Here is a 15,330-nt window from a genome sequence, read left to right as displayed (position 1 = left end):
GATCCTTTTGATGGAAGCTGCATGAGCATGGACAGGAAGTAACTCTGGTGAGTCTCAAAATAAAACATGTTGCATTGTTGATCTTATTTAATTTCAGTAATTCAACATTCATACCTGTTGGCAGCAGGAAAATTCAAGAAAAACTGACCAAGTCAGAAATTTGAAGGGTGAAGACGTGGCCAAAAAAGTGGCACAAAACACCTGCAAAAGAAAGAAATCCCACTGCGACTGAAGTGTGAAGCCAAATCTGACCTCTTCGACTTGTGTTCCTCATCCAACCAGGTCTGAAAACTAAGAAAACAATTTGTTTTATTTGCACAGATACACAATTGTGAACAGGAGCTTCTTTGATATTAAACCAACAATAAATGGACATTTTTAGATTCGCAAGCTCACAAAACTGTTGTGCCTCAATCTGATATTTTCAATTAAAACACGAGCAGAGGCCGCTCAGGATGAGTTGTGTTTAATTTCCATCGCCGCTCTGCCAAATGGAAAGAATTTAATTTCAGAGTGTCGGAGCGTTGTTTCGCCGGTCTGGTGGCCGAGGCGGCTGCCAAAGACGCTCCCCAATGCATCCTCTGCATGCTGTTGTTCAACTTCTCTTTCTCTAACGGGCTCACTGACACTCGCGGCGAAAGTACGCAACATGCACACATGTTCCAGCATATTCTCGCCGAGCCAGAGACGTACCGCCCGCACGGGTTACGCCGACACGCTCCCGACAGCCGGAGCAGACGGACGTGAGGACGAGCGCGGCCGCGCGCCACCGGCGTTTCGCCCGGCTTAAGACGAACCGGCTGAACATATGCTGCCGTGCACAGGTTTACTTAAGCTGTGGTGGCAGGGGCAGACCCACGCTGACACGGCACGTTAGAGCGGTGATGCTGGACGCTCTCTCGGGCTCAGACGTGGCGCTACGGTGGCAGTAAAGAGCAGCGTTGTGTAAAAGCTCGCGGCAGGCTGGAAGCCGGAGGACGGGATTAGGCTTTTAATGAAAGGTTCGGGGCGGATAGTCTTCCCCCCCCCCCCCCCCCCCCTCTCTCTCTTCCAATTCAGACCCATCTTCTGCTCAATAAGAGATCAAAAGGAGGGGAAGTGATGATAAACCAGTTCTCCTCCCCTCGTTGTCTCCCTCACTGCCTCTCCAAGGTTGTTTGTGCTTGTCTTATGACACACACTCAACGTCTCCTGCAAGGCTTCTTTCTTTCCTCCTGAAGTAGATTAATGGGAAATAATGAGAGGCATGAATATGTATTCCGGTCCAGCTGAGATAAGCTTAATGGATTCCCACTATATTTAATCACAGTCAATGATGCAAATGGCCGATATTGTTTTCTCCAACAAATCACAAATGTTCTCCTGCGGTATTGGTGGGTTTTTAAGTACAATCACCATGGCAACATCCATCAGTGCCCGCTCGATTGAAGCCAGGCTTTCTGAGACACAAACAAAACCGACCTTTAATTGTGTCAGGAAGGTGGACTACCCATAAAAAATCCCATGGAAGCACCTTGAGCCAGTCTTACGATCCAGATTTTAGCTGAACAACTTCCTCCCACTAACTCTTGGAACTTCGGGAGTTGTGTTGCCCAGAATAGATACTGGACTTTTTATTTTTTTTATGTTGTCAGACTTGAGTATTGGTTTAAATGTGAGAAAGACCCTGTTCCTCTGTTTTAAAGACTGACTGAAAAACTGGAAAAACCCAAAAAAGAAAAGTTCCTACTTAATTTATTCAGACAGTTTTGCTTGTCGTGCATTCTGATTATGACCTACATCATCTGTGAATTTGTGGTAATCCGAAGCCTGAAAGTTTCACATTCACTCTGCTCCTGTTTATGAACTACAGCTGACAATTCATTTGAAGGAACCCCCCCCCCCCCCCCCAAAAAAAAAAAAAAAAAAATTCACACAGTTCAGCTTTTCTGCAGCTTTCCTCTCTGCTTTCATCTTCCCGTGTATTTCCCAGAGTTTGTCCTAATTAGTCTCCACTGTTATTCAGGCCTTTTGTCTGCCTTCCGTGTGGGGAAAGATCACTCTGCAGCGAGAGAAGTTGGAGGCACTCCGAGGGAAAAATGACAACAACAACAAAAAAAAAAAGCCGTGGAGCATCAAGGGCACGAGATGCTAACAGGGTAACACGAGTAGATCTCATAAACACGCCTCCGATTATCTGAGTTCTCATCAGGCGCTTGTGTCCCCATTTTATTGTTGCCCTTTTTACATTTTCTCTTTTATCCACGCTTTTTTCCCCCCCTGAACTTGTGAACAAAGTGAATCCAAAGCAGGCTAATGTGCTACACTGCTGCTACACAGCCTGGTTATGACGCCAGAGCACTCGCCACGACATCACTCTTCTTTCTTTACTTTAAATTGCACTGTGGATAGTTTCCTTACTTTTTCGGTCAAATACAAGAGTAATGGAAGCCTTTCTGTGGTACCGTAGCAGCTTCTGTTGTCATATAGTGACATCTAGTGGTCACAGCTGGTATGTACAACATGGTTTGATATGCAAGTCGCTTCTTAATACAAGCCACCCAAACTGCCTGACCACTAAAACATCTCATTACTGCAATATTTTGTGCACAAGTAAGTTAGTTTGTCATCAGATCTTTGGTTGTGTTTTGTTTTTTGTGGTAAAGTGGTGAAATTAAACCTTGCATACTGTAAAGTCTCCATAATGATAACTCGTGACAATTTAAGATTACATTGTTCATTTGAAAGACAAAAGACACTGGGTGAGATGAAGGCTCCTTCGTTGCAATGAGCACATTATAATGTTGGATGGCCGGAATCAGCATGTGCAGAAAATCTTATATTAAATATTCAGTAAGAAATTTGTCAATGATTTTTCACAAGAAATTATTGAGTGTGTGTAATTTTGATCAGTTTTACACATTCCAACCCATTTTTGTGAGTATGACGTGCATGTAAATGAAATTCCATCTTAAGTGTTGCATTCCTAATTAATTTTAAAGTCATTTAAACCCTATCCTTAACTGTAAGTGTATCTGCAGTCTTTCTGTGCCTACCACATTGCTTTACAGTCTCTGGGGAACACTCTTCTCTTCGTTTTTTTTTTTTACCACATATCCATCAGGGGTTTTTTTTGGTTGTGGTGGTGGGGGGGGGTGTTGCCATCTGTCACTCCAACAGACAGCCGCCCATCATGCAGTGCTGTCAAACTCCAACCTGGATTATATTCTCTGGATAATTAGGCCACGTGTGTTTCCACACCGTGTTTGCACCTCGGCATCACTTTCCAGTCGCTCAAAGCTGCAGCTTCGCCACCGAGCACAAACATTTTGGCTTCGACAGAAGTGATGATGCACTGAAGTTTTCTTAAATGGCAGGATTGCTGCGTCGGGAATACCTTCCTCGGTAACGAGCGCGGTTTGGGTCAATATCATGCAGTGCGATGGTCAGTACTGAAAATATAGTATTATTATACGATTAGTATAATAGGCCCCAAGTACAAACGGCTCCCAAGTACAACAGTATTATAATACTGTTGTACTTGGTCTTGGCATGGTTCGGCTGGTAGAGCGGTCGTCTCCCAATATGAAGCTTGCAGGTTTGAATCCCACCTCCACCTGCCTGCATGCCGAAGTGTCCTTGGGCAAGACACGGAACCACAAGTCGCTCCCATGGCAGTGACTTCGCCTTGCATGGCTGCAGCCTCCATTGGTGTGTGATGGTGTGTGGGAATGGGTGAACGTGATGAACGATGTAAAGCGCTTTGGGGGCTGCTCAGCAGCTGGAAGCTGTTATATAAGAGAAGTCCGTTTACGTGGCTTGGTCTCAGCCTCTTAAAGTATTGGGCTTGACTCAGCTTCTTAAATTCTTGCTCTTGTCTTGGTCTTGGGATGCTCTGGTGTTTGTCTTGACTCTGGTTAAGTGCTTTGACTACAAGTTAACAGTAGATGAGTAACTGAAGTAACATTACTTTAAATCGTCTGCTTAAAATCTCGTGGTGAAGCTGTGAAACATGAGCATCCTGAGCATTGTGTGAGTCAGTCTCATCTCTGATTTACACACTGAGCTGAATTTATATCCGATAGTTGGGTGCTGGGATCACTGAGCGAAAGACAAGGAGAAACTGCAAACATGCGGACAGCTTCACACAACTGTCTATAAGAGCAAACCAATGCTATTGAACGGTACTGTGGGCACATGGCTGATGCTAATGGGATTCTGTCAGGAAGTCTGACTTAGTTTAGGATCTATAAAATGCTCCTTTCAGAGTAAACAGGAAACAGTAGTGAACAAAGCTAATAATTGCTTGTGTGAGCAGGATGGAGGGACACAGCAGCTCACAAAGTAGTAACAGAGAAGCAGGTCTGAGTTCATGGAGGAATATTGAGGAGTTTGCCAATATAGTAACTGCTAAGACTACAGCTAATCTGGTTAAGAGGTGTCTTTATTTTTCAGTCCAAAACCCAAAGAAATCATTTAGAAATTTTTAAAAAATGAGCCCGGCTGTGCATTTAAGCAGTTTAATGTTAGAAAGACTCCCCAGTCTTCAGAGCTAATGGATGTTTATTTATTCCGCAGAATCCTCTCTTGGTCTTCTTCTCCGTCTTTAAGTCAAACCGGCTCTGAGGTGGAAATTAGCCGCCCGGTCCGCGGGGACGGAGAAAAGAACAAGTCCCAGGATTCGCGGCTCTATGCCTCCTACCCCAAGGGAATATATGCAATATGGAGAATGCCTGCCTGACCCTGCTTTGTTTCTAATGCTCCTTCCTACACACAAGCCCGCTGCAGTTTTATCCCGATGCTCAGGCCTCCATTGTCATACAGGGACACTGTGGGTGCTTACTTCCACCTGACAGGCATTTATCACCATTTTTCCTCCCCTTATTTCTTTCTTTTCTTCATCCTGCACCTTTTTTTCTTCCTTTTGCTTCCAGCTCATCCTCGAGCTTCTAAGTGCCTTTCATCACCAGCTGGTAATAACTCCATTCTGTATTTAAAAAAAAAAAAAAAAAACCCTGATTATTTCATTCCTGCAGCCTCCCTCCGTGGCTTCATCCTCTCTCCCTCTCCACAACTCTTCTCTATTTCTACCCATTCGGGACTTTAAGGTCTAGACAGACTCTCTGATAAACAAACCTGAATGCATGCCACATAGCCAGGGAAAAAATATATCAATTTCTAAGCGGATTTCTTTTTTTATTATTATCATTATTGTTATTATTCCTTTTGCAGCATATTTTATTTATTGTTGGCTCATCCTCCTGCAGGCGGTTGGAGTTGAGGGAGTCGTGGGGGGGGCTCTGAGGGTCGGTGATAAGGGGCTTCTCGGGCTCCACGCAGGGCCGGTTAGATGAATGCTGAGCTGCACGCTTGCATGGTTATCTGCCACTAACATGTACAGGCTGAGCTATTCGGTGCATGCATGCACTTTGAAATGCACATTTGTGCCTGCAGACATTCAATTAAACAGCCAGAGTAAAGAGAACGGAAACATTACAGTTTCTTTACTTTTGTGACAAACTTTGGTGACATTAATTAAAAAAAAACCACAACTAGAAGTATGTGTTCTCTCCTTACTTGATCGAATGTTGACCGATGACGCCGCGTACTGCATACTTTAGTGGGAGTGAACAAACACGTGTGCAGCGCACGAGTTTAGCAGCGTGTGCAGCCAGCAGAGACACGAGCACATGATGATAATTACAATGCGTAGACAAGAACGATAATTTACACTTTGGAAGTCTTTCGGGATTTGGAGACATGCGGACTCATTTGCATCCCCTTGTTGTGTTTATATCACATGAAGCTGGTCATAAAATCTGTACACGAAACCAACTGAGTCTTTTTGTCTCTGCAAACAAGACGCATGCTCGGCTCTCTTTTGGCCCCTTGTTTGGTGGCGTATTGTTTTTACAGGCCTGTGGTCATTTCAATGCACATAAATTTGCATGAGTGCAAAACGGTTCAATCACATTACTTTTGTCTTTTAATGGAGATGCATGTGAGCTTTGTAAACATTCACTCGGCCTTAGGAACAAGCGATTGTACCGAGTTGAATAAACCTCCTCCAAAAACATGTTTTACTTTTAACATAATGAGAACACCGAACTTATTAAATTACAACTGCTGCCAAATCATTACAGGCTCTGTGGATACCGGCTAATGCTAATCTTCCTCACACTTGTACATCTTTCATGTTGCTGTAATTGGGGATTGAGGCTCGCCTCCATTTGTACGGAGTGAAGTGAAATAGTAACCAGAGTCTCCTGGGACTTGGTAGTTTCATTTTAAAGACAAACCAACAGCGCCATCTCATGGCCTGGCATGTGAGATACATCAATTTCAGCGTTTCCGTGTAAACAGACATCATTTTCAAAACGTTGCTGTGGAGTCCAGTGTAGACTTTTGTGAAACAAATACGTAAAAACCGGTTGCAATTTCAATCCACAAGCATTGTTGTGTAAACAGGACTTAAATGTCTGCTTGATAGTCGAAATCACTTTTGAGAAAAAAAACAACAAAAACAACTCAGAATGACTAAATGTTAAACATGTAATTCAACCTCTCAGTCATTAAAGTGTAATCAGTTTTATTGTGTGCACAGATCAGCGGGGGAGAGTTGTAACGCTCGGCACACGCAAGTCATAATGAGATAATTCTCACATGTGAATGAGCTTTCTTCCTCTCCCATCATGCTCGCATATTCACATGCATTACAATGAAGGACTACACAGACTTTAATTGTGCTCCGCTTCCATTCAGAAGTGTTTCTGTTCATTCAGCCGTCGTTAATGCCGCTACAAGAAGACAGATTAATGCTGGAGCCTTCCAGCAGGTGGGCGACGGAGGCGAAAGGTTAACATCGCAGTGAGAGATGAATGAATCACTCCGAGTGTTTCGTCATGCCCGCTCGCTGTTGGCCGCAATGATGTCTTGTGCCACTCAGAAAGTGTCCTTTAGTCTAAATCAAAATGGATTTTATTTTGCGGCTCGCCCTCGCCGCTAAACCGCTGTGGCATGTGAATGTGTTGCATATGTTCCAAAGTGATTAAGTGTATTTAATTAAGCCGCTGCCAGATGGTCCTGCCGGTGATTTTATGCTGCTGCATGTTTTATCGGATATATTATAACCCTAATGCCTTTCAATGTGGCGGCCGTGGGGTGGAATGTAAATGCTTTGTGTCGTGAGTGAAATAGAACTTTGGAGCGCTCCTCCTCCTCTGTTCTTCCTCTTCTTTGTCCGAAGCATCCTCTCAAGACAAGTACAGGTGCAATAATTCCCCTCAGACTCTCACAGACTCCAACGTTTGCAAGTTATTCACTAAGATGTGAGGCATTATCATCATTATGCTTGTTTTGTCTGATCAATAGTTTAAAAGCATGTTAATTAAGTTAAGTTGAACTGAGAGGAAAGGGCCAGCTTCATTCGATCTGCACAAATGGTCTTGTGATGCCACACAACACCACCAGATGGTGTGTTGAGTCACTCTGCGACTCTTCTGATCCTCGGTACAGAAGCAGATGCAGCCGATTTGACAAGAAAATAAACAGAAACTTCAGGCAAATTCCACACGACGCTTCATGAAAAAGTTTCACGTTCACACAGCAAGACTTCGATAACGATATCCGTTTGCACGTAAACGACAGAAACACTGAAAACAATGTAGTTACACACACATACATTACAGGCTAAAACAATACAACTCTTTTATTATTTATTGTAAAATCTATGGAGATTTGGTCAAATGATCAAAATCACTTAGGTTTTATAATTTATGGCTCAAATCTGCATCAAAATTGGATGTTGAACTGTATGAGATGTGTCATTTGCAACAAAGAGCCACTGTGAACAAATATGGTGTTGCTATTGCTCCTACTTTATTAACTTTATAGAATAAAAATGTCCCTCAAGTGATCTTATGGACTAAAATGTGGTTTTTCAAGGCAAAGATGCTGAAAGCGTCCGATTTTATTCCGATATCTACGATGTTTAATTGCCACGTTCTGTCATTGTTTATACAACTTCCAAGGATCCAACTCATCACGTGAGAAGTGAGAAAAGAAAACTTCAAGTCAATCAGGATCTGTCATCACTCAAGATGAATACGCTGTTTCTATGGCAACAGTGTGACAATAATGATAATTATATATGTGCATGTACATATGTATTAAATTATGGGGGGAAAAAGTTCATTAAGTTTATTCCAACTTTTTGTTTACAAATTGATTGTGTACAAATGGTTTTATTGTCTTTTTTTGGAATTCCAGTGGCTTCTCCTTTTCTTTTGGAGTTCACTTCTTTTTTTTTCTTTTTTTTTTGAACTCCAACCAACTTAAGGCCAACACAATCAATCTTCATGTTTAAAAAAAAAACAGTTTGGAATCGACTTTCAGGTGTAAACAAAGCCACTTTTTTTTTTTCTTTTCATGAGCCCTGAGAGATGAAGTGTCAGAAGAGTCACCTCGAATTACTGAGAGTCCTTCCTCACCTGGACAGGTGGGCGACCCATCCATCTCCTGCGTGTCCTCCTCTCTCTCCTCCCTCACTCCTTCCGTCCTCCGGCCGCCGAGCGTCTCATTGTGTTTGCCTTTATTAAGCTGCTTAGTGTCCCTCCGTCACCCGTCCATCCCTGCGCCTCGCGATTCAACACTTCTACATATATTATTCATTTGATTGACTCGCTCTAATCGCCTCACGCGTGAACGGAGTTAATCATTCCAGAAATCCTACGGCGCAAGGCCGACGAGAGGCGGAGACTAGGGAAGCGACTCTGCTCGGAGCCCCCTCCCCCCCAAAAAAGAAAAAAAATCAATGAAGCTGGTTATTCAACACCAGTCTATGGTTTTTATGGTGGCCTATAAAACCCCCATTGAAAAAGTATATATGGCATGAGATGATTTCTCTGTGAGTGAAATTGGATTAAGCCTAGTGTAAAACGAAGAGTCTAGCCTTTTCTCTACCCCCTTCTCATGCTTGACTCACCCACCCCGCCGCCATTAAACTCTATAGGAAGAGAAACCTAATTACATGGCTGAAAGTGGCCATAGTGAGCACTATTAAAAGGATCCAATTAAAGTTTGTGCAGCACTGGCAGCGGCATTCTGGAGAGGGATTATTTGTGGAGGTGGAATTTGATCTGTCGCGCGGCGAGAGTCGTACATTGGCTGAGCCGTCGCAGATGCATGGCAGGTGGGAGGGACTCTGGAGCAGTTCAAGTAATTGGATCTTGAATTAATGGACGCCCGTATCAAAGAGGGACTGAGGCGAAGTGACAGAGGGGGAGGAGACGACTGGTAAGGGAAAGAAACTGTGGAGTGAGAGGAGAAACACGCGTGTCTTGTTGTGTGAACGTGTGAAAAGCGTGTTTATCTTCAGGCGGCACTTAACCATAAAATTTGCCAGACGTATTGAGGCCAGGGGAGGAGAGTTCTTTTCAGGCTGACTTTTCAGCCATTAAACAATTACAAGTCTAAAGTAGCACAAATTAAATAAATAAAAAAAAAAGATAATACAGACAGAAGTTTGTTGTGATGCAGTTATATGTCAGATTCTAAACTTTTCGCTCCCGGCTCACATCCCAAAACAAAACTTTCGTGGCTCCCTGAGACCATAAACATAACATCTCTACATTTATAAATCAGTGATAAGGAACACAAAAATACCATGAATTTCACATTTCTGTGAAATGTATCAGTCAACTTGTGCTCAGTTGGACGGCCACTTGTGAGACAAACATTTTAATAATAGAGAAAGCACACGCTTTGATTGAATTTTAATAGAAATAAATTATTAGTATTAGGGATTTTACTTTGCCCAGTTTGGAATGACTCACTAGTTTTAGGAACACTGATTCATGGTATCTGTCAATCACAATGTTTCAACACATCAAATGGCTAAAAATAACCGAATTGACTCCATGGAATGTGTGATGAAAATGTAGTTTGTTGTTCGTTTTCATCAAGCACTTCATCCCCGTTTAAACTACGGTGTTTTCAAGTAAAAAAAGCAAAAGTTTAGTTGTGTTTGTGGGTTTCTGTTCACAACTCTGCTCCAAAAATGGAACTTTTTGAAAACTTTTCTCTGAGTAAACGGCGGAGAAATGCTTCTACTGTGCGACTTGGTAGTTTTGTAGTCGACAGTCACCATAACAATAATCCAACTTGGTCGTCTGTCCATACGAATGTCTCTGTACTCCCGTTGTTAATATTTATGGTGTATTGTTCTCGGCTGCATGTGTGTTGGTTTCATTACAAGAACAAACAACTGCACTAGTAAACGAACATCATTTTCAGAATGTTGGCATGGAAACATAAAACTTGATGCCTTTTCACTTTAAATGTCATTGTGCAAAAAGAGCCATCATTTTCCCTTATTTTCTTGCCAAATTCTGTTCTTGTAGAGACTCAACACACCATCTGGTGGAACTATGTGGTATTACGGGACTGATTGTACTGTATGGAGCTGGTTATTCAGGTTTTTTTTTTTAATGTTTTAGACTTAAAACATAGGTCCAGGAGGATAGTATGAGTCTCTAAATAGTAATAATTTATACCATGGTTTTTCCATTGTGGTTAAAAAAATGTTTTTCATATTGGACTTACGTAATTCAGTGAGTCTTCAGTTTTTATAGTGAGTTTATTTCTGTCTCGACAGACCACTTCCATGTCTGCTGAACCTTGCTGCTCTTTGTCCTTCAGTAACACCTTCAGAGCAACAAGATTATCGAAACACGACCTTCATTATTATTTGTGGAATATTATTTACTCCTGAGTCAAACACTTTACTGTGGCAGCTTCCAGGAACACTTTTTTCTTTTTCTTTCTTTCTTTCTTTTGTTACTCTGAGCAAGATGCAGGAAGGAAGATAGCGTTTATGAATTATTTAAAGTCATTCTTTAAAAAAAATGACTGTTCATTATTCACGGCTTTGTATTAGCTTGAATACTTAAACAATCTTTTGGACAACTTTGGAGTGTGTTTGAGATGAGATGTGAAAACCTCCTGATGTGCAGGAAGATGCAGAGCTTCTGTCTCTTTATTCACTGCTTCCTATCACTTCATGCTGCAATAAGCACAGTGTCATCAACATAGATATACAACATAGATTTGCAGAGTTTATGACAATTCTGAGACGTTTGCTGCACATTTCTCACACTAACATAAACACTGTTGTGTTTTTCCACATTAACACTGTATTTGATAATATACACTGCACATGAAACTAGTCTAAGTTAGTCCAGGACGCCCCCTGCAGGAAGCACCAGAGATCACAGAAGGTTCTGCCTCCTCTTAGGTGCCCCGGGCTACTTTTTGAAAATGGCTCCCAAGGTGGAACTTTACTAAATTTCTTCGACTCTGTCTCTGTGGAAACAGGAAGAAAAAAAAGAAGTCTGTTGAGACTAGTGGGGCTGTTTGAAAACATTCCATCTCCATGTCGAGGGTGGAAAAACACAACTTTACTGAAACTCTGCTCCTGCACATGAGCACTGTGGCCATAGTCCAGAATGGCCGGAGCCACTGAAAACAGAACTTTTTGCAAACTGCTTCCAAGGTGGACATTTTCGAAAACGCTCTCCTTCTCTATTTAAATGGGGGGGGACGACAACTTTTTGAAAGCACTCGAGCTCTGTCTCCAGCAGAAATGCTGCTATTGCACATGGAAATAGTTTGTCTGCACATTTGCCAAAAATGTTTCCTCCAGTGTCTCCTGAGACTTGATAGTTTTCATATTTACAGTCACTGTAATAACAATCTAACTTGGTCGTCTGTCCACAAGGCACATACTTAATTTTGTGTGCGGATGCCAGTATTTAGATATACGAAAGAAACGTATAACCCCAATTGATCATTGAACACAAACGATGGTACATCGAGTACTTTTTGGATTCAGTTTAAACAAAGACAGTTCATTAATTCTAATTCTCATGACGAAATGCAAAACAACAGTAAGATATGTGCTTTGCTATTTGTATGGCGTTGTTTTTGTCTTTTCACTTTTGATTGTACGACCATAACCGATTGTTAATAATGTACAAGCATAAACTTCAGGCACGTGTTGTTTGAGTTTATGCTGAAAGTTTGCCAAGCGATGTTTTTGGACGCTTGAGAGATGAGGGGTGGGTTCATATAAGTTCTTTGAACTTCTTCCTACTCCTTTTGAGTGCAATTGTATTGATTTGTTCTTCTGTTAAAAAAAAAAAAAAGTTTGGAGTGCTTTGCTGCTCAAAGTGTGTGTGTGTGTGTGTGTGTGTGTGTGTGTGTGTGTGTGTGTGTGTGTGTGTGTGTGTGTGTGTGTGTGTGTGTGTGTGTGTGTGTGTGTGTGTGTGTGTGTGTGTGTGTGTGTGTGTGTGTGTGTGTGTGTGGGTGGGTGGGTGGGTGGGTGGTTTCATGACAAAATCAAACAACAGCACCCACTAGTGGCCTTTTACATTAACACAACATTGTTTTTCGTTGTTTTTCAAAAGGTTCCCATGTAAACGCCAAACCAATGCGTTTTCACTCGTATCTTGGTCATGTGAACCTGGTCATGTGAACTTGGATTAACAGATGTTGAACAAAAAGCAGAGTGAGATTATTTCTCGAATCTAGTGCAGAATTTTGAAGGCTCATATTTTGGGGGGGAAATTGGATGTCCCCACCAAACCTTGGCCTCACCGCAATATATCAGAATCCAAGATACCCGAGAAGGGATTTGTAGCGTTTCTTAATCTGCAGAGATTTAGATCCACCAGCTGAGAGTTTGCTGGAATAGAATATGACTGGACGGACGTGTGTCGCCGGGGAAACTACAGATATTTGAAGACACTGGCGCGATTTCAAACCCTTTGCACTCGTGTTGTGGTGTGACTTTCACTGTCGACGGAAGACTTCCAGACGGCTTTCTACACGTCTGGCTCTCCTCACGCTGAGCAGCGGCCGGTCCGGTAGCTGGAGAAAGGGCAAAGGCGATGGCAGTGTGCGCTAGCTTAGCCCGCGGTATTAAAGGGCCGAGAGGTCCCGGTACGAGGTGATTACCGCCGCGCGGTGTCTGGTTATTATTCCAGAACTCTTTTGACCCATCAGTCCGAGGAATGTAGTGGAAACGCTCAAATTGGCTCTCCTGACGTTGCAGCTGTTGTCAGAGGCTGTGGGGGAGATGACGTGGGATTGGTAGTAGTGGTGGCGGCGGTGGTGGTCGGGGGGGGGGATAATCCGATAGAGCCGCCGATCAAACGGTCATGACAGAGCTTTGTAGATTAAAAAACATAATAAAAAAAACTCCACGCGCCATCCTGATAAACAGATTGTGTCACTGGGTGGTAATGTGCTGGAGCCAGCATGGCCCTGGCTGGACGGGGGGGGGGGGGGGGGGGGAGCGGGGGGATGGGATTAGGCTGACACAGCAACACGTCCACATCCAGACACCCAGTAAAAAAAAAAAAAAAAAACACCCACCGCCGGGTCAACCACCCCAGTGGATGACATCAGCTTTCCTTTAATCTCTCTATATCTCTGCCCTCTCTTCTTCCCTCTCCTCCTCCTCCTCTCTCTACACCTGCTCGGCAGCGTGTGTGCATGTGGATGTATGAAGCAGACCTCCCTGGAAAATAAAACTCCTTTTTTTTTTCTTCTTCTTCTTCGGTCATATTTTTGGGAGGATTTTTCTAGATTAAAGTAGGCTGCCTTCCGCGTTGGCTCGGCTGCTGTCTGTCCAAGGGGTCTCCTCTCCAGATCTGAATTATTATTAGGGTGTTTTTCTTCCGCCTCTCCACTCCTATACTCTCCACCCGCCCGTAAACGCGACGGCTTTGATATCCCGTGGAAGTCGAGGCGTGGAGCAAGACCAAAGGAGATCTTGTTCAGTGGATGGAGGCGCGGGAATGAGATGGAAGCAACCCGAGAAGCAATGAAAGGATCCGGGAGAGGCGCTCGCTCGGATTCGATTCTCAACGATAGCGGCTTTCATGATGACATCCCTGTGTAGGGGTAGGTTTGTTTTTACACCCGGTGTATTTATATTCTCTGCGTTACTGTATGACGTGTGTGGGATCGGCTCACGGAAGCTACAAACCCGAACGTCAGGCTTGTTTATTGCTGCCAACTTTAAGGATCCATGTCTTCCCTCCTCCCCAAAATATGTTCAATTCAGCACTTAATCAATAGCGGGAGCTCTTCAAGATGACGGCCCAATCTGTCACTGTCACTGACTTTATCGTACTTTATCACTCATTGAAGTGTCTTACTGCTGTGTGTGGACTCTGAAGTAACATCTGCACTGACTGGAGGGGAGGGGGGGGTGGGTGGGGGGGGGGATTAACATTCACGTCGTGTCCGGAGGACGGGATGGATGTGTCATTATCGGCCACTCGCGGGGATATTTAGGATGTTTTTGCTGCCACTTGTCTGGTGATTTACTTCTGTTGGTGTCATCAGGAGCATTGCAATTAAAGTTATTATTACTGAACCCCAGCAACCAAACGTTAATCACTCTGCAATCATTTTAATATCTTATCAATCATCTTTAGCTTTTTTTTATTTATTTGTTTAAATGTTCCGATTCCAGGCTGATGAAGTTGTTTTTATTGGGGCAGGATGGTTGTCTTTTATAATAAACTACATGTTATGGTACTAGACTAGACTAAAGTGGTCATCCCTCAATTGGACGGTTGCAGGTTCGATTCCCCCATCTCCCCCACATGTCCAAAAGTCTTTGAGCAAGTCACTGAATCCCAATTTTGCACATGGGCGGATTGCACCGCGTCTGCCTATATGGGAGAGTGAGAGCATGTGTGAATGAGTGAATGCTTTCCAGTGTTAGTGGGAAAGTGCTTCGTTAATTAAGTTGATTTACCATTTGCACTGAAATTTTTATTTGCATACCACGCTATTTCAAAAATGATCTAATTTCAGGCTAGAAGCAGCTAAAACAGCCAGAATTGCAAAAGACGGATTAAAATACAACAAAAAGTAACACAGGAAGCAGGTTAAGATTTCTAATATAGCTTTAAGTATTACAAAATGTGCAGCAGCATTAAAAAGCTAAAATGGCAAAAATAACCAAGATGCATAAAAAAACAGCGAGATAATTAAATTGGCTGAAGTTCAACAAATCCATTTTAAAATAGTGTAAAAACTGCTGAGTCACAACAATCCAACTGTCCATATGAACGTCTGTGTACTCGCCATTGTTGATGTTTGCAGTGTATTGTTCTCAACCAACAGCACCCACTAGTGGCCCAACATGAAAACAATTTCCATTTTTAAAACAGATCTTTTTTAAATGAAAATGCAAACATGTTGCGTTTTCAACTCAAGCGTTAACGAAAACTGAAATATAAACGGGACCTGAATTGTACCTTTGCTCAAGTTTGA

The 15,330-nt window shown here is 42.8% G+C and overlaps 1 protein-coding gene across 1 annotated transcript in view; it reads left to right on the top strand.

The window, feature by feature from the left end:
• Positions 1-15,330, top strand: part of magi2a (membrane associated guanylate kinase, WW and PDZ domain containing 2a) — a 229,291-nt gene that overhangs the window by 115,062 nt on the left and 98,899 nt on the right.

The sequence above is a fragment of the Blennius ocellaris genome (genome assembly GCF_963422515.1).
Source record: "Blennius ocellaris genome assembly, chromosome: 22".
In the NCBI taxonomy this organism is placed as follows: Eukaryota; Metazoa; Chordata; class Actinopteri; order Blenniiformes; family Blenniidae; genus Blennius; species Blennius ocellaris.
The sequence above is the reverse complement of the archived record's forward strand: the minus strand, read 5'-3'. Positions and strand labels throughout refer to the sequence as shown.